Consider the following 21,948-nt stretch of genomic DNA (forward strand, 5'->3'; position numbering starts at 1 on the left):
GAAGGTAGTTAAGCCATGTTGCAAATCCTATGAGGGATGCTAGCCCATTGCCAACAATCCCCCTCCTAGCATCACTCATCGTGGCCTAGGATATTTGAACCTATGACCAAGCTCTGATACCAATTGTTAGAAAGGTTAGTGTTGTCGTTACACCAAACGATTGACCTGTCAATTCCTGATACAACCAATAGTCTTATAGAACCACAAGAGGCGGTTAAGCTATGTCACAAATTTTGCGAACGACGCTGGCCCATTGTCAACAAAAATATAATGCACATTTTGGATTTTAAAAATGTTACACTATTTGAACGTTATAACATTTTTTTAACTAGTTAGTCAATCGAGACTAAAAAGATAAGAAGTAGTGTATGTCTAACCAGCTTAAACATAATCAAATGACAATATTATTTACGAGATTCTAGATATAAGTAGTAGACTCATGTTTGGATGTGACATATATTTTTAGTAATTTTATTCAATGTAAATAATTAATTTTGAATTTTCTACAAATTTCAAAAACCATAAATGCTTACATTTCTGACCACATTAACTTAGTCTAAACTTCATCAAATTAATTTTAATTTTAATTTTTCTTGCAACAATTCTCTAATTTGCTAACTTTCTTTCTAAGTTTCCCTATCTCCTTGAGAGGAAAAAACAACTCTCCTTCAAGATGAATATGATCTTTTAGATCACTGTTAGTCTTACGATTATCTTTTGATTCTTCATTAACTTAACCAAGAAGATAGGTTTCATCACATTTCTTTTTATTTATGATATATTTTAAATTGTACATGCTAAGAAGATTGTGAGTGAGACATTCAACATAATATATGTCATTCACAATAGTAACACTATTTGAAAATATTGCCTCTTTCTACATTTTCCAAAAGATTTTTAGGTTGGAATAAGTCAAGGAGATGGATATACTGATGGATATGGGTGGTGATAGGGATTGAACTAAACCCTATCAGATTGAAGATGAGTTGTACAAGTATGCTTGTGCTTGGATGACAATTTCTAAGGGAAGGCTCCTTCCTTTAGTGGGGAACATGGAAGGGTTCAATGAGATGGTTTCAATGTAGTTGGTGAACACTTGTAATGACCCCAGTATCACAATTAATGATATCTCTCACTATAACATTTGGGGTCAAATTGCAATGGTAGTGTAAATTATATGTAATTTTTTTTTTCAAGTGTCTCTGACGCCATCGTAATACCAATGTTGCTGTCATAATCACAATGACTGCATGATTATAAACAAAAAAGAAGAAGAATATTTGTCATTTTTCCCAAATGCAACTGTGCCCGTAGAGAGGAAACAAGGCGAAGTGTAGAACTTGAGACATGAGGTTGTGTTTATGCTAGAACTTGAGCCAAGATGTTGCATTTGTGAGGATCTAGAAAAGACTGGTGCCACAAATTGTGCTGCTCAAATCTACCCTGCATTACAGTTTGCTTACTGTATAATTGACCATATCTTTTCTTTACATTTCAACTTTCTTATTTCAGTATTTTAATACTTTGGAATGTGAGATGAGATTTATGAGCTCATTTGATTCTTGAAAAAATTTATCAATGACTTTCTTTGTCTATATTTTATCTAGACTATTTTCTATAATATATGGTTGTTGTTTAGACAAGAACTAACGCAGGCAAAGGGAGTGAATAACTAGGGCCAAAGGCTCACCCAACTATCCAAGCCACCCTGCAAGAGTTAACACAATGAAAGCAAACACAAGGAACAACAACCAAAAGAGGAAAAAGAGAGAATACTTCTATTGATTCATCAAAAGATCTTCATACATGCCTAGTTGTAAGGCCTTCTAGGTTACGACCAGTTACAATACTTTCAGATACAAGATCCAATAGCAAATTTGCACCTTCAGTTCTACTCTAAAATATTCTCCTCTAAAACTTACCTCACTCTAAGCCCAAACACTCTATATATACTTGGCAATATGGCTTACAGATCATTCTAGAACATTACATAAGAGGAAGGTTGACCCAACAATGGTCTGGACTCATCCCAAGAAAATATTTTAACATAAATGTCACAAACAAAATAAATTTCACAAGTCGGCTTGCAAAAATCACATCCAAATACTAGCACTTGGTATACACTGGATAACTCAACATATGAAGGAATGCTACAATAACTTGCCACATGAAGAGTGCTATAGCAATTGGGCACATGAAGGAATGCTATAGTAACTCAACACATGAAGAATGCTACAGTAACTCAACACATGAAGAGTACTACGATAACTGGGCACATGAAGAGTTCTGTAGTAACTCGGCACATGAAGAGTGCTACAATAACTCGACACATGAAGGATGCTATAGTAACTCGGCATATGAAGAATGAATAGAATGAGAAGGATAACAAAGCAAACTAGGATGCTCCTACATTAGACAACTAGGGTTAAAAGAAATGATTCTCCTGAATCATTGAGATGTCCCAACTTGAGCTGAATCCAACTGAAATTGAGAAATCCATGAAGCATCTTCAATAGATCTATTCTTCCACTTCACCAAATATTGATAGTAATCTTTTCCTCTTGTACTCTTGCCAACTCTCTGATCCAATATTTGTTCAACTTCCTCAATCTGCTTCTTAGGATAATCATCTGATACAACAACTTCATCCTCTAACTCATGATACTTATACAAATAAGCAATACTGAATATAGGAGATATATCCATGTCATCAAATAACTCAACTTCATAAGCATTACCACTGTCAAACTTCTTCAAGATATTACAAAGTCCAAATTTCTTCATCTTTAGCTTACTGTATGTTCCAACTGGGAATCTTCCTTTCTTTAGATGAACCATCACCTCATCGCTAACTTAAAAATCATGGTGTCTTCTAGATTGATCAACATTCTCCTTATACTTCTGATTACTTTGTTCCAACCTCAACTTCACTTCCCTATGCAAAGACTCCATGAAATTAGCAAATTCTTCTCCTGCAGCGCTTCTCTTTTCTTCACTAGCAACATCTCTCAAATCTGATATACCTCTAGAATGCATTCTAGTAACAATCTCAAAAGGTGTCTTCCCTGTACTCCTATTCATAGAATTATTATATGCAAATTCAGCTTGTGACAATACCATCTCTCAATTACTTGGCTTATTTCCAACTAAACATCTCAGAAAATTTCCTAAGCTTCTATTCACAACCTCTGTCTATCCATCTTTTTGTGGATGGAATGTAGAACTAAACTTCAATTCAATACCCATCTTCTTCCACAAAGTCTTCCAAAAATAACCAACAAACTTACTGTCTCCATCTAAAATAATGCTTCTTGGTAATCTATGAAATCTCACAATCTCTTTAAAGAAAAGTTCAGCAACATGCTCAGCATCTGATGTCTTCTTACATGGTATGAAATGAGCTATTTTAGAAAATCTGTCCACTACAACAAATATGGAATCATACCCTTTCACTGTCTTAGGGAATCCAAGAACAAAACCCATACTAATATGAGTCCAAGGTTTCTCAAGAATAGTAATAGGTGTATACAAACCAATATTTTGACTCACTCCTTTTGCAACTTGAAAAACTCTACAACTCTTTACATATTTTTGAACATCCTTATACATTTGTGGCCAATAATACTTCTCTTTTAGCAAACTCAATGTCTTATCAATTCCAAAATGTCTAGCTAATCCACCACTATGCTTTTCCTTAATCAGATTCAACCTCATAGAACTTCTAAGAATACACAACTGAATACTTTTGAACAACATACCTTCTTGAATGAAGTATTCATCATGCTTACTTATGTGATATGTCAGATTTGGTGCTTTGCACTCTCTCCATGCCTCGGAAAAATCAGAATCAGCATTATATGACTCTTTTGTCTCATCAAAACCAAGAACTTCAACCTTCATTTCAGTCAACAAAGAACGTCTTCTACTCAATGCATCATCAAATTTTTTAGGGACTCCACTCTTATGCTTGATCACAAATGTAAAACTTTGCAAGTACTCAACCCACTTCATATGTCCTTGATTCAATTTATGTTGACTTCCCAAGTATTGTAAAGCTTTATGATCAGTATACAACACAAACTCCTTAGGCATCAAATAATGTCTCCATTTCTCCAATGCTTGAAGAATAGCATAAAACTCTTGATCATACACAAAATATTTCATTTTAGCATCATTCAATTTTTTACTAAAGAAAGCAATAGGCTCACCTTCTTGACTTAATACAGCTCCTATTGCATTACCACTTGCATCACATTCAACTTGAAATACTTTGTTGAAATTGGGTAAAGCCAATACCGATAATTCAGTAACCTTTTGTTTCAAAGTCTCAAAACTATTATCAGCTTCATGTGTCCACTTGAATTCCTTTTTATCTCCCCTCATTGTCTCAGTCATAACATTACAAACAACACTGAAATTCTTTATAAAATTTCTGTAAAAACTAGCTAAACCATGAAATGATCTTACCTCACTCACATTCTTAGGCCTAGGCCATTCCAAAATTGCTTTAACCTTCTCAGGATTTATCTTCAAACCATCAGCTGAAATCGCAAATCTCAGGTACACAATCTCCTCTTGCATAAAAGAACACTTTTTCAAATTAATCAACAACTTTTCTTCTTTCAACCTCTGCAATACTTGTCTAATATGCTCAAGATGTTATTCTTTAGTCTTACTGAATATTAGAATATCATCCAAATAAACAATCACAAACTTACCCAAAAATCTTTTCAGAACTTCATTTATCAACCTTATGAAAGTACTAGGTGCATTAGTCAAACCAAAAGGCATAACCAACCATTCATACAAACCATCTTTTGTCTTGAAAGCAGTCTTCCATTCATCACCTTCTCTGATTCTGATATGATGATAGCCACTCTTCAAATCAATCTTAGTAAAATACTTTGCTCCACTCAAACAATCCATTATGTCATCCATCCTTGCAATAGGAAACTTATATTTCACTGTTATCTTGTTAATGGCTCTAGAATCAGTACACATTCTCCATTCTCCATTCTTTTTAGGTGCTAATACAGTAGGTACATCACATAGACTCAAACTTTCTTTGATCAAACCTTTCTGCAACTACTCATGCACTTGTCTATTAAGTTCTTCATTCTCTATAGGTGTCAATCTATATGGTTCTTTGTTTGGAAAACAAGCTCCAAGAATCAGATCCATACAATGACTTAATATCTTTATACTCATTCAGAAACTCAGCAACTCTACAATTTTCCCTGGCACCCGATCAATACTACCATCTGTCACTCAGTCACCACTAACTGGTACTCAGTCTCCATTGACAATACTCAATTTTCTTGAAATTATAGCAAAGCAAACCTGATTCTTCTTCACTTCCTTTTCAAATTGTTTCCCATTAACCATGCAAACTTTTATTGCAGTACAATTGACCTCATCTGGAACTTCAATGAAAGGCAGTAATGTTTGTTTCTTCCCATTTACCCAAAGAGTATATTGATTCAATCTTCCATCATGTATAACATGTCTATCATATTGCTAAGGTCTACCCAAAAAAATATGACAACAATCCATGGGCATAATATCACACAAAACTTCTTCAACTTAATGTCCAATTTTGAATTTCACAAGGTATTTCTCACTTACCAATATCTTATGCTCATCTTTGATCCATGAAACATGATAAGGTTTGGGATGTTTCAGCCTCTCCAACTGCAACTTGGTAACCAACTCTTCTGATGCTAGATTTGTAGAACTTCCACTATCAATGATCACTTTGCAACATTTTCTAGCCATCTTACATCTTGTCTTGAAAAGACTTCTCCTTAAGATAGGTTCCTCATCACTTCCCTTATTACATAAGGTTCTTCTCATTATCAAGTTTTCTCCAACCTCAGGTCCACTTGGTGAATTCTCAATGTCTTCTTGAATCACAACATTTCTATTATTATGTCCACTTTCAAAGGATCTACATTCAAAAGATCTATGCCCTTCTTTTCCATATCTAAAACAATTACCATGAAATCCACCTCTAGAATAAGAATTACCTCTTCCTTGGTAAAAATTACCACCTTTCCATTCGGTCTTGCCTTTGTCATCACCCTTTCATTCAGATTTGTCTTTATCCAGCATAGAATTGTTAGATCTGCCACTTTCTCCATAAGATCTACCTCTACCTCTCTGGAATCTACCACCTCTACCTCTTTGTCTTTGTTCATGCTTCTTTGTTAAGATCTCCTCAGCTTTCAAGGCATATTGATATGCTTCTTCTACACTTTCCAACTTCACAAAACTTATTTCATCTTGAATTCCATATCTTAATCGATTAATGTACCTTGCAATTTTCTCAACATCATCATCTACATGGCAAGATCTAATGTCCAATCTATAGAATTCCTCGATATATTCTTTCATAGTCATGTCCTTTTGTTTCAAAATTTGCATCTTTCTCAACAAGCTAACTTGGTAATCAGTAGGAAGGAATTTGTTCTTTACCTTATTCACTATCTTTGGCCAGGTTCTGATCTTCTCCTTTCCTCTCCTTTGTCTATCAGTTTGCAAGTGCTCCAACCTTAGTGATGCATGACCTTTCAACCTAGTGACTGCAATCTTCACCTTTCTGTTATCATGATTATTTTCATATTCAAAGAACTTTTCCATATCAGAGATCCAATCCAACACAACATTGGTATCCAATTTTCCATCATAAAGAATAACTTCTACAATAGGCTTTGAATTTTCTTAGACAACACTCACAAAAATCTTTCCTCATCTTGATCTTCTTTAGGTTCTGGATTATGGTTTGGTGTTGCTACTTCATCATCACTCACATCTTCAAGATGCGCTCCTCTCCTCTAGGCTGTCTCCATAGCATCTAATCTGGTACAATTCATCTCAACTAATCCAATATAGCATTATCAACATTATTTCTTCTACCACAAACCATCTTTATAAATTAGGTTCCTACAAGATCGTAACCCTAAGCCTCTGCAAGTTATGGGTCAGATCCACATATCTACCACCCTACAACCAAATCCAAATTAGGGTTCTACATGATCCAATCTCCACAATGATGAACCTCAAGCTCTGATACCAACTGATGCAACCAAAGGGAGTGAATAACTAGGGCCAAAGGTTCACCCAACTATCCAAGCCACCTTGCAAGAGTTAACACAATTTAACCAAGCATAAAGAACAACAACCAAAAGAGGAAGAAGAGAGAATACTTCTATTGATTCATCAAAATATCTTCATACATGCCCAGTTGTAAGGCCTTTTGGGTTACGACTAGTTACAATACTTTCAGATACAAGATCCAATAGCAAATTTGCACCTTCAGCTCTGCTCTAAAATATTCTCCTCTAAAACTTACCTCACTCTAAGCCTAAACACTATATATATACTTGCCAAAACAACTTATAGATCATTCTAGAACATTACATAAGAGGAAGGCTAACCCAAAAATGGTCTGGACTCATCCCAAGAAAAGATCTTAATATAAATGTCACAGACAAAATAAATCCTGCAAGTTAGCTCGCAAAAATCACGTCCAAATACTGGCACTCAGCATATGAAGGAATGCTAAAGAAACTCGGCACATAAAGGGTGCTACAGTAACTCGGCACATGAAGGGTGCTACAGTAACTCAGCACATGAAGAATGAACAAAATGAGCAGGATAACAAGGCAACCCAAGATGCTCCTACATCAAGAACACATCTAGTTCTTGAACAAAATCATCAAAAATGTTGTTTGTATGGCATCCATCTATAGCTCCACTCTAGATCCTCCCCAATATTTTCTCCATTTTATTTTTCTCCATATAATAGTTCATCTACACCTTCTATGATCGGTGACTGGCATCACATGAACAAATCTTAGATTCTTCTCTCCTCTAAATCTTCTTTTCTTCTTTCCTTTACTATGGTTCCACTCTTCTTGTTTTGGACACCATTTTTTATCCATTCTAGATGTGGCTTCCTATAGAAAGATTTCTCTAGTTTTTGGTTAGTTTGTAAATCTTATGTAAAGAAAATAGTATAGATATGTGTTGAGTTCTTTTGGTTTTTGTAGTTGCAAGATATTGTCATGCCCTAAATTTCACACTTTTTTCTATTTATTATTATTATGTGAATTGTTTACTCAACTAAAGCATCCATTCTTATAGTATAGAAATGTTATTGAAGTCTGATGTAGGACATTTTAGTGGCTTTCTAAGTAGGAACTTTTTGGTAATTACCAAAAAGCTCATGCTTAGAAAACCACTAAAATCTCCTGCATCAAAGTCTCTAGTCAATGCATACACACATAGACAAACACGTGCATGCGTGTGTATATGTATATATTCCTACACACATACACATACACACACATATGTATATATATACACATACATACATATACATATATACATGTGTGTGTGTGTAGACACACACACACACACACACACACACACACACACACACATGTTTCAAACATACACTGTATCCAATCTTAGAATTCTATCTCAAATACAATGTGGAATTTGTGAATAGTACAATCTTTTTTTGCATAGATGTTGAAATTTAAAATAGAGAGTTCTTAGAGACTTCTATATTTTCTCATAGTTGATTTGAACTTAAACCAATGTCCTTTTAGCTTTGTAGCTCAACCCAATATCACAAAACTTGTAATAATTGCACTGATTCTTACTTATATAAAAACAACATAAATTTTTTTTTAATCTAGCTTTTATTTCACCTTTCCTTTATCAACATCATTTAAAGATATAACACTTTCATTTTGAATAAGTGTAGTATCCATTTCCGATTCTTAACAAAAACTATCAAAAGCTTTTAGACTTCAAAGTTTAAATATGAAAAGTAGTATCCATGTAATACTTAACAACAACATAATCTTTTATAAAAGTTACTTTGGAAATACTATATTTTCTTTCCATCCATTAACATGCATTAGAAAATACATTCAGTTGGGAGACTCTCCCTCTGGTATAACAAGGAAAATTATTACAACTAAAGGGAAAATAATAACAACTAAAATCTTCACTCCCAAGCTTTAAAATGACTCCTTAGGAAAAACCTACAATATAATACATAAAGACTATATCATGGAATGTTCTAGTCTAGGATATAGAGTCAAATTCTAGATTGTGAAAAAATCATCATAAGAAAATGAGAAAGAACAATATGGATTCATAATCTAATTTAATTTATGGAATTAACATATCCTCTTCATTCTTAGTTTTTAATTTAATTATAAGAGATTAAAATTCTAATTTTAAATGGTCTATAATCAAATTAAACTAAACTATAAAAAAAAAACATTCTATCATTCATTCATAAATTTTAAAAATTAACTAAATTTATTATTTATTATAAAATACAACTGTTTCTATTAGTACCTTTCTTTATTTCAATCATGTATGGAGATGTACAAAAGAATCTCAAAACACAATTTTATATACCAACTACATAATAAACTATATAAATATCATTTGATTATAGAAACCATATCATATAAATTACATTAAAATTTGCATAATTACGAGTAGGAGATATTTTTTCACAACAATTCAAATTGTGATATTGCTATGAGGATTTAACTTCATAGTTTTTGAGTCAAATTCATTGACCCACATTTCATGAGTAGTGATTCACACAAATCAATCTCTCATGAGAATAAATAAAAACACTTTGGGCCCATTTGGTTGCAGGCATAGGAATGAAGAATTAGAAGAGAAAATTTGAATGAGAATGGAAATGGGGAATGAGAATAGGAAATTACAATCCAATTCCATTATCTCTTGTTTGGTTGCACAAACTTGAATTGAAGATTGAAGGTTTGAACCCCATCAAATTTTATGAATGAAAAAGAAAAACATAATTTAAATTTTAGCATCAACAGTGCAGATTGCCAGAAACAACATCGACCACCATTCATGTCATTGCTACTATTGAATTTTGTTGGTTTCCATTAGTTAAATAGTTGGCAGCGACATTTACTATAGAAATTAAAAATATTGCAGTTTGACATACATTAAAAATCTACTATATAGCCTTCTAAACTCAACCCCATCTAAATACATTTTTCTTGTGTTGCATAGATGGGACCCCTATTTTTCAGATCTGGTAGTTGCAGCAATCAAATTTTATAGTATTCAGAATGTTTGATTTTTGAATAGTAGAGCAAGAATGGGTGGAATACAAGCAAGATGGAATATATATATATATATATATTCAGTATCATCAGTTTGAAAATGGCCATGATTTTTCATTTTGGAGAGCTCCAATAGGAAGTTATAATGAAGCGAATCTGAAAACATTTTCAAATAAGAAAAATTCAGAACGGGAATGAGAATAGCAATTCCAATTACAAGTATTTTGGAGAATGGAGAAATGCTCATTTTGGGGCAAAATGGGAATATGCATTCCTATTTCCAATTCCGATTTGGTGCACCAAATAGAGAATTAAAAATGAATTCTAATTTTCTATTCCTATTCTAATTGTATTCCAACAACCAAACAGGCCCTTAGCACTCATTGGATCTAACTGATTCACATGAATCCATCTCTTATTAGAATAAACAAAACACTTAGCACTCATTGGTTCCAACATCATCTCTCATGAGAATAAAACACTTAGCACTCACTGAATCTAGAATCAGCTAGATCCAATGAGTGATAAGCATTCTATTTATTCTCATAAGAAATAGATTCATGTGAATCACCACTCATGAGATGTGGATCAATGAATTTGACTAAAAACATCCAGAATTAAATACTATAGTAATAACATGATAACTACATCTTATTTTGGACAAGAAACTAAATAAAATATTTAATACTTAGATAGGAGACTTCAAAGTGCATGCAACTGTAGCTCCACACTAAATATATGACAAAGCTGCAGTAGCTACTGTTCGCAAAGTACCTGCACATATATACAGAATGAAAACAAGAATACGCAAGTGTAAACTATGGTTACTGAAATAAAATCATGAGTAAAGATAATTAAATATCTGCCAGTAATTTCATTTCATCTCGTGCGATAGAAGAGGGTCATTTTCCACTTGTTAAAAGAAAGACGTGACGAGTACAATACCTGCGTGCTTCTTCGGTGTTCCGTGGACTTGATCATCGTCCATATGTTTCTGACATCTCAATCTGTATCAACGAGGTGGAGGGACCCTCTGAAGAAGTCGCTGTAATTGATGGAGAACTATAGTAATAATCCTCACTTTTATCCTTGGTTGTCGGCACAGATTGATAATTTAGCCCAGTTTGCACCTTTAATGGATTACCCCTATGCTCCACAAGGCTGACATCTGTATAAAGCTCACATTGTTTTGTGGGAAGTTTCAGTGTTTCACTCCTTTGAGTATCACCTAAATCCAATGAGTGATAAGTGTTTCATTTATTCTCATGAGAGATGGATTCATGTCGAATCACTACTCATGAAACATGGGTCAATGAGTTTGACTCAAAATCACACAGTTAAATTCTGATATTAATATCACAATTCTAGAGATTTTTATATATTTTTAAATTTACATATTGCTCAAAGAAAGAAGGTTCACGAGGTAAGTAGAAAGTTCAAGAGTATGCATTAAATGCATTCTTACCACTGAATAAATAAACATTATTCCAACAACCTCCCTTAATTTCTACTACTAATGGATCTATATGTGAAAGAATTCAATCAAATAGGACATGGGTCCCAACATTAAGCTCAGGTACCTATTTACAACATAAGATTTTGGTTCCCCTTATCACTATCATTTTGTTCCTCTTGTCATTATATTTTGAGTTTTTTACGAGTTCACCCAATACCATTAGGTATTTTTTAACTAATATAATTTCCTTTTGCTTTAAGTTTTTCACCCAAACAAGTGGTTTTGGATTACCACAAACCCTTCAAAGACTTGGCACAAATATCATCTCAATGATGGGGAAATCATCTCTGAGTTTTTCTCCTTTATGAAATCTCATTCTTTGACAATGATACTGATTTGCTTAAATCACTTGTACTTCTCCTTGAGAATTCATGCTTTGAAGGATTTTTTTTATTGCTCACAATTGAACATTTGCACTTAAACAAACCTTTGATCATACTTACAATCTTTTCCTAACTTGATCCATAGCTCCATCCAAAGTCCATTTTTAAGCACTTGTCCATACAAATATTTTTATACTTTCTATCTGAACACATCTTTTCACTATGACTCTTTAAGCCACAAATATTACATGGATGTAGATCCCAACACTTGTCTTTCGTGTGTCCTTTCCTATTACAATCTTAATATTGCATATATTGTTTACTTTGAACAATTTTTCTTGAACCGATAACATTATTTCTTTCATCTGTCGCATATCCTAGTCCTTCATATTTTGGTCTCTTTGTTGGTAGAATAGGTTCTATGATTCCTTGTTTATGTTTTCCCAATTCTTTACCTTTGTAACCCATTTTCTTCATGATATTGCAACCAACATTCTTATTATCACAACTAGTATTATTTGTTAACACATTGTCTTTTTCTTTCTTACATTCGTTATCATCTTTAAAAACACATTTATTAAGTGATGATTCCAAATCTTCCAAATCTTTTATACTACACAAAATATCACATATTGATTTTGTCTCCAAGCATACATTCCTCAAAGTATGTAATTGATTTAATTTATCTTTTAACAAGCCATTCTCTTCTTCTAATTTCTTCATTTCTCTCTCCAATTCTTCATTTCTTTTTTAACAATATCAAATGACTTTGATTGTTGTTCTAGCTCTCCATTTGCTTCTATATAAACATTAATCTGATCTAGAAAGTTACATCTTTCTACAGTTAGTTTATTTCTTAGCTTTGTCAATTCTCTTTGCAAAACATCATTTCACATATGACTCTTGCATTTTCTTTCTTTACCTTCATTAATTCTTCTTCTAAATTATTGGTTTTCTCCTTTTTAAGTCTTCCAACTTTTCTCATACTCTCTCTCTTTTGTCAAATTATTTACAATATCTCAAATCTTTAAAAAAATTAAAAATTTACCAATTAACCGTAACCTTTCAATCCAAACCAATCCTTAAACTACACACTTGTATTTCTGATTTTTATGATTGTGAAATATGCAATTCTTAATAGCCTTTGTTAACATCAACAATTGCCATCAAATTTCATGCTTACCATGATTTATTTTTTAATGACACTCCTAACAGAGATTTACAAACTTTGATCTTTGTCAACCTTGGTCAGGAGCTGAAGACTTCAATCTCCTATAGAAGACACATAACCCTTTTTTTTAATACACTTCAATGTGCTATGTAAATATAGTGCTTCCCTTTTTCTTCTTCAGAGCTGTAGTTTCTTTCATAAGACAATATGAATCTTTATGAACTAGTTGTTGTAAAACAATGCTTGCTCTTTCTTCCAATTGGGCCAATCATTTTATTAAATCAGACTTCTGCTGATTTTTTATTGCAGCATTTCTCTTCTTCTAATTTCTTCATTTTGTCCTCTAATTCAACATTTTTTTTCTTAATATCATCAAACATCTTTAATTTTTATTCTAATAACTAATTTAGGACTAATGCACCACTTCTTGGGTATGCAAGTATGACAAGAAGGAAGGATCATGCTTTCTCAAACTAAGTATGCTCTTGATGTACTTAAAAAAATCAATATGAGTGATTGTAAACTATGTAAAACACCATTTGCAGTAGGATTAAAGTTGAGTGCTAACTCTACTCAAAGGAAGGTAGATGGAAAATTGTATAGGTAACTTGTTGGAAATCTTTTGTATCTTACGATAACTAGACCAAATATTGCATATGCAGTTGGTATTGTATTTAGGTACATGGTAGATCAACACATTGAACATTAGAAAGCACTCAAAAGAATATTAAGATACATTAAGGGTACTTACTAGCTTGGCATCAAATACAAATATGGAGGAGAGCCTACCTTAGTTGGATATATAGATTCTAATCATTTAGGTGACATTGATGATAGAAAATCAACTTTAGGATATATCTTCCATCTTGGATCGAGACCAATCTCATGGAGTAACAAGAAGTAATAAACAGTGTCACTATCATCTATAGAAGTTGAATATATCGTTCATCAAAGGCATCTCAATAAGCATTGTGGCTTAGGAGGTTACTTGAAGAATTGCATCATCCACAAGACTCTCCAACAACAATATTTTATGATAATCAAAGTGCTATCAAGCTAGCAAAAAATCCAATGTATCATGCAAGGACCAAACATATAGAAGTGCATCATCATTTCATTCAAGATTTAATTGAAAGTCAAGTGGTGGAGCTACAATTTTGTGAAACAGAAGATCAAGTTGCTGATGTATTTACAAAAGCATTATCCATAGCCAAATTTACAAAATTTAGAGATCTATTGCAACTCAAAGATGTTTCTACTCTCTCCAAATAAACATTATTGGGGGGTGGGTGGGGCGGGGGAGGGGGCCAGGGCAGGGGATGTGTTGGAATAATGTTTATTTATTCAATGGTAAGAATGTGTTTAATGCATACTCCAAAACTTTCTACTTGCTTCATGAAGCTTCTTTCTTTGAGCAATATGTAAATTTAAAAATACATAGAAATCTCTAGAATGCTTCATTTCTTGAAGCTTCTTAAGAAGTCTCTAGCAATATGTATAAGCTCTATAAATGGAGCATTCCTTTCAACTCTAAATGCATAAAGAAAGATTATAGTGCTTTGATAATAAAGTGTATATCTTTGATATATTCAATCTTGTTTTGCTACTCTATTTTTAAAATTTATTTTTATTTTTTGTGATGTTGTTTTATTTAGTTCATCATGGTATCGAAGCATATTATGATTCATTGGCTGTTGCTATTTTTGTTGTTATGTGAAACTCTGATTTGTTTGCAGATCTAAAGTTTTGAAATGACTAGATTGCTAGTTGTAAAGAAATTTGCATGGAGAAGAGAAATGCTGAAAGAGCAAGCATTGTTTTTGAGCAGCCAATTCTTAAGGATTCCTATTGTCTTATGAAAGAAATTGCAGCTCTGAAGAAGAAGAAAAGCACCACTATGTTTACAGAGCACAATAAAGTGTATTAAAAAATGACTATGTGTCTTTAGTAGGAGATTGAAGTCTTCAACTCCTAAGCAAGGTTGAAAGAGGTCAAAGTTTGCAAATTGTTGCAAAGAGTGTCATAAAAATATGAATCAAGGTAAGCATGAAATTTGATGGAAATTGTTGATGTTAACAAAGGCTGTTAAGAATTGCATAGTTCACAATAATCACAATTGGAAATAGAAGAGTGTAGTTTATGGGTTAGTTTGGATTGAAAGGTTATGGTTACGTATGTATATGAGCAATGTTAGTATGCTAATAGAAACCAAATTTAAATAAAGCTTCTACAAACTAAACAAAATTCATAAACTTCAAGATAGACTAAGATGAGCTCTCAATTGAGAATATGAGCCATTAATGGACTCTCTCAATAAGAAGCTCTCTTGTTGAGTAGCTTTATCTAAATGGATAGGATGTATGCTCAATATGCTTCCAAAGGCTTCAATGGATGATTGTGGATTTTTGGTGTGGATAGATGGCTTTAGTATGGATTTGGCTCTCAAAATAGCATTATAACTTTACTTCATGGATTGTGTTATTTTGCAAAGGGGAAGGATCCAATTTATAGGCAAGAGGCTTGAGGGATTGAGGGCTAAGATGCAAGGATGGGAAAAAGCTTATGGAGGGCTCAGATTGCATGAGAGGAGAGCACATGGATTGTGCTTCCTTATAGCCAATCAAGGAGTGACACATGTCACATGGTGAGAGGATGGAGGAAAGGGGAAGGATGAGTCAACAAAGGAGGCTCAAGGGATAAAATCTTCATAAAGACCCTCATAATGACTTGTAAGAGCCATAAAAGGGCTTGTAAGAGTCATTTATGACCTAGTGGACTTCATAAAGTTTTATGGTTGAGATATTTTGAGGGTGATGAGAGCAATTTCGACTTGAACTTGATTAGGAAGGTTTTAAGCTTGCTTAGGCTTGTGCAAATGATTAGAGGATGGATTAGGATGGTTTAGGATTAGCTTAGGGATAGGCAAGTGGATGGCATTTAATGAAGGTGGGTGAAGGAGGAGATATTTGTTAACTTTGGCTTGGGTTAGTAAGTTTTAACCCATGTTTAGAGAATGTGACAAGGTTAGGAGGGGATTAGGATTAGGTTTACTTCTAGAAGAGTCTAGACTTTGGATGAGGATAAAGACTTTCTAGAATAGTCTAGAATTTCCTAGGATAAGGATGAAGACTTTCTAGAAGAGTCTAGAACTTCTTAGGATGAGGATAAATTAGATTTTTAAGAAATAAATAAAGTTTTATTTATTTCAAGGGTTTGGGTTGATGAGATATTTATTAAAACTTTTTTAATAAACATGAGGATTAATATTTAATCTTAATTAAATATTTTGAGTTGGGATTAGGGGTAGGAAATGATGGGATTAGCCTTTAATCGAAATTAAAGAAGGATTAGAAGATTTTGGAAGAGGTTATTGGTCATAAGGAAATTGGCCAAGTTTTGGGCAAAAATAAATTTTTTATTTATTTTAGGATTTTTGGTCAATTTATTAATTAAATAATTAATAAATAAGGAAATAATGTTTAAATAAGATTTAAACATTTTTGGGAGGGATTCCTTAATTAAATATTTTTAATTAAGATAAAAGGATTTAATGGCATAAAAATTAATTAATTAATTAATTAAATAATTAATTAATTAATTAATTAAATAATTAATTAATTAATAAATGATGATGTCATCAGGAATTTTTCAAAAAATAAAAATACTTTATTTTCTAAAGGATTTTTAGGTGTCTACAACGTAAAACAATAAGTGTTTGGTAAATGTGTCTTTAAGATTTGAGATACTGTAAAGAAATTGAAGAGAGAGAGAGAGAGAGGGAGTTTAATCTCAATGGGAAAAGCTAGAAGAGTTAAAAAGGAGAAGATAAATAATTTAGAAGAAGAGTTAATGAAGGTGAAAAAAGAAAATACAAGAGTTATATGTGAATATGATGTTTTGCAAAGAGAATTGACAAATCTAAGAAATGAACTAAGTGTAGAAATACATAACTTTCCATACCAGATCAGTGTTTATATAGATCCAAATGAAGATCTAGAACAAAAACTAAAGTTGTTTGATGACGATAAGAAAAGAAATGAAGAATTGGAGAGAGAAATGATGAAATTAGAAGAAGATAATAGATTGTTAAAAGATGAATTAAATCAATCACTAACTTTGAGGAATAAATGCTTGAAGACAAAATCAATATGTGATATTTTGTGTAGTACAGAAGATTTGGAATCATCACTTGATAAATGTTCTTTTAAAGATGATAACGGATGTAAAAAAGAAAAGGACAATGTGTTCACAAATAATACTAGTTGTGATAATAAGAATGTTGGTTGGAATATCATGAAGAAAATGGGTTACAAAGGTAAAGGATTGAGAAAAAATGAACAAGGAATCATAGAACATATCTTACCAACAATGAGACCAAAATATGAAGGACTAGGATATGCGACAGATGAAAGAAATTATGTCATTAGTTTAAGAAAATTTGTTCAAAGTAAAAAATATATGCAATTCAAATTGTAATAGGAAAGGACACACAAAAGACAAGTGTTGGGATATTCATCCATGTAATGTTTGTGGCTTAAAGAGTCATAGTGAAAATATGTTTTGGAATAGAAAGTGTAAAAATATTTGTATGGACAAGTGCTTTAAAATGGACTTTGGATGGAGCTATGGATCAAGTTGGCAAAAGATCATTGATATGATCAAAGGTTTGTTTAAGTACAAATGTTCAACTGTGAGCAATAATAAAAATCCATCAAAGTGTGGATTCTCAAGGAGTAGAAATGGATTGAGCAAATCAGAATCATTGTCCAGCAAGACATCCACGAAGAATGAGATTTTATAAAGGAGAAAATCCTAAAGATAGTTTCCCCACTATTGAGATGATATTTGTGCTAAGTCTTTGAAGGGTTTGTGGTAATCCAAAACCACTTTCTTGGGTGAAAAACCTAAAGCAAAAAGAAATTTTATTAGTTAGAAAATCCTAAATAGTTATGGGTGAACCAGTTAAAAACCCAAAGTATAATGATATAGGAACAAAGTGATAGTGATGAGGGAAACTAAAATTTTATGTTGTAAGTGGGTACTTAAGAAGGCTTAATTCCGGAACCCATCCTATTTGAATTTTTATTAATTTCTCCCACATATAGATCCAGTAGTGGCAAGAATTAATGGAGGGTGTTAGAATAATGTTTATTTTATGGTGTACTAGCTAGGCATTTATTGCAATATCTAAAATCATCCATTTGTGAAGACTCTAGAAGTTTATTGCCTTCCACCGTAAGCTTCTTCACATCTCTAGAAAGGTCTATAGAGCCTATAAATATGAATGTATCTACTAAAGTTGGGTGTAACAAAATTCATTGTGCTTATTGAATAAATTTTTTGTTTTAGTTGTTTCTCTGTCATATTTTTGTTTCTTATACCTCTATTTTTTTGCCTCTATTTTTACTCTTTCTAGTGCTATTTTTAATTAGCACTAATGCACTAATGCACTACTTCTTGGGTATGCAAAGGAGTGGCATGACAAATAGAATATGGTAAGCAAAGTGTGCATCTTTGATATATTCAGTCTTGTTTTGCCACTCTGTTTTTATTCTTTGTGTTGCTGTTTTATCTAGTTCAACATGGTATTAGAGCATATTGATTCATGGGTTGTGCTATTTTTGTTGTTATGTGAAACTCTGATTCGTTTGTAGATCTAAAGTTTTGTAATGACTAGATTGCTGGTTGTAAAGAAATTTTCTCGGAGAAGAGAAATGCTACTGTATTATTTAGTTCAACAACTACATTCCTGTGGCTAATATGAGATAGAATTATAATTTCGTTGATGAACTCATCTCAAATCGAGTTGGGCTTTTTAATAGCAACATGCACGCCGTCCACAAGAACTCCTTTGTACATAGTTGCAAAACCACCTAGTCTTCCCAGTTATGTAGAAAAATTGTCAAAAGCTATTTCCAGCTCTCTCTTAGAAAAGATTCTAAGGCTTTTTCTTCCTCCCATGGAAGCAATGCATTCTTGTAGTTGCATCCCACCATTCTAATGGAGGTTCTTTTCTCTCGCATGTTTTAGACAATGCACACTCAACCAGCAAAATAGTCCAGTAGCTACTAGAGAAACTCCAAAAAATAAAGAAATAGAACATACAATTTCACCAACCAGAAATTTTTTTTTAACTATAATGTTGATTTATTTTTTTTAAATTGAAAACATACAAATACAAAACATTTACTCTCACCTATGATTGCAAGTTTGAGGTAGTTGGATCTTTTTGATACACATCTTGTGCCATTCTGAAAGCCATCTCCCAAATATCCCTTTGCACATGAACAATTGTAGGAACCTACAAAATTATGGCATATTCCTCCTTCCTCTCCTTTAGCGCACAAACCTACCCTTTTAACATTGCATTCATCTATGTCTGAACATTCATCACTATTATCATTAGAAGCCTTAATTTGATATTTGAAAGATGCATTTTAATAAATAAGAACACAATACTAATAATGTTTCTCTATAAGTATATAATACCTTTGCAATTTGTGACATTAGAAGTAACTATTTCCTTCATACCTAGGAAGATATTTGCATAAGTGGCCTTATTCAGAAGGAGAGTCAATGCATTCTAGTTTGGAAGAGCAAGAATAATTGGTAGTTGATTTGGCCATGGAGCAACTCTAAAGGCCAATGCCCCAATTAAGCGAGAGACCGTAATTAGCACTCAAACAATCTCCCCAAAAGGGATTTGTTTTATTGTGCATCACTCTGAAAGTGGAAGGGTCCAATATGTTGGAGAAGCCACAAGTGTCATCATATTTGTTGGTAGTCTTATTGCACATACCAAACATGCCTCCACCCATCAAATTTATCCAAGACCAATTATTTGGAAGGGTAATTTCACAACAACCATTTTAGAAATATGGTGGATCAGTTTGAGAGTCACATGTGTATATACATCTTGCCTCTCCTAAATCATCAAATCTATACACACTGAATGTGTTGAAGCCAATAGCTATGAACTTATTAGACATAGAAATAGTGAAAGGCCCGCTATTAGGTGGCTGAAAGTAAGCTTAATTCCTTCTATTTGCATACAGGACTGGGCTCTAATAATAGAAGAATTTATGATGAGAGAACTGGCATAATCAATCTCCATAATTTTATAATAATAGCCTTGAATATATTCATCTGTAGAATTACCTTGGTAGGCAATAAAGAATTTGCCAAGTATACCAGTATAAGGGTCCTTTCTACATGTGATATTAAAACCAGGGTATCCACACTCAAGATTGCCAATCCAAAATAGGTAGCTCACGTTCATAGAATGACACTTTTCAGGAACACATTTTGTAGCACAAGTACTAATGCCCATCAAACACACACAAATTACAAAGCGAACCATAACTCCATGATCCATTTTCATTTCCAACAACATTTCCTAGCTGCAAAAAAACTACTTAATGATTAAGGCTAGAATGAAATAATCTTGTCTCTTATAACTTGTGGAAATCTATTTGAAAAAGCGAATGTTCAAAGTATGAAATGCTGTAGAAATTAATAGCAGACTATAGGGTTGACTGGGTAGGAGCAATACTTTGGTAAGTATCTATTGGACAAGAAAGTAGTTGAGGAAAGTAGATGTGAGGGCTAAATTCGTCAACATGTAGTTGCTACACTTGATGTGATTTTTTAATACCTTCATTTTTTTAAGAAATGTAAAATGGACATTGAACTACCTACAAATAAGGTTTGAAGGTGTTACTCATCACGTAACTCATTAAAATAGTGCACCTAGTGAAATGTCCCAAAAAAATGAATTTTTAAACGTTTGACCAAAGCTTAATCTAAAAACCTCTAATTATTCAATTTAAAATTATCATTTGTTGAATGTCTCTTACAAGATTATTGCCAAGGGTTTCTCTCTTAAAATTCAACATTTGCTCCCTCAGATTGTTCGTCCTAAGCAAACTAGTCTCATTAAATCTAGATAAATTTTGGACAATATTATTGCTCTTTGGGAAGGTATGGAGTGGGCTCGACATTCCAAATGACAACCTTTATTTTATAAGATTGATTTTGCTAAAGCTTATGATCAGATTGAATGGCCACTCATTTTGGCCATGCTCCAAACGTTGGGGTTTTGGCCTTGTCGTTCTACAATAAGTTTGAATGCTCATTGGTGATGCCTCTACTTGTATTACCATAAATGGTCGGCAATCTGAAGCCTTTTGACTCTACAAATCTATTCGTGAAGGCTACCCTTTAGCGCCTTCTCTTTTTGTGTTGGCAAGTGAAGGATTTGGCTATCTTCTTACCAATGCTATCTCTCGGGATTTGGTGCATGGCATTGCTCTTCCAGATTTCGTTACACAGTTTGTGAATGGAAATTTTGTTGATGACTCCTTTCTTACCCTTCTAGAGGATGAAGATAATATTATCAATGCCTTACAATGTTTGGATACATTTTTCCTTGCATCTGGGTCTATTGTTTAATGGCACAAGACATTTTTTTATAGACAATCCTTCTTGCCAGGCCCTTAATGGCTGCAACGTTATGGGTGGAAATGGGTTCAACATGGAAAAATATTTAAGTTTTTGGGTATTCAATTTTCTTTTCAAGCTTCCCCCGTGGAATTGTGGAATGTTGTCCTCACATAGATGGAGAAGAAATTGGACTATTGGATCACCAAGTCTCTCTCCCTTGCAAGAAAAATTAAGATTTTTTCTAAAGTGTTGGTTTCTACACATGTCTACTACTACTCATATTGGGCCTCATTCAAAGCATCATACCTCAAGCTTGAATGCATCCTAAGGGATTTCCTCTAGACCTTTGATGTTGTGCATCAC

At 33.1% G+C, this 21,948-nt stretch overlaps 1 pseudogene; it reads right to left on the reverse strand.

Moving 5' to 3' along the window:
* The window catches only part of LOC149554334 (wall-associated receptor kinase 17-like), a 225,611-nt pseudogene extending 205,749 nt beyond the window's left edge, over positions 1–19,862 (reverse strand).
* Between the last annotated feature and the right edge of the window lie 2,086 nt (positions 19,863–21,948).

Source organism: Cupressus sempervirens, chromosome 5, assembly GCF_028749045.1.
Source record: "Cupressus sempervirens isolate cs-2001-9-10 chromosome 5, ASM2874904v1, whole genome shotgun sequence".
Taxonomy (NCBI): Eukaryota; Viridiplantae; Streptophyta; class Pinopsida; order Cupressales; family Cupressaceae; genus Cupressus; species Cupressus sempervirens.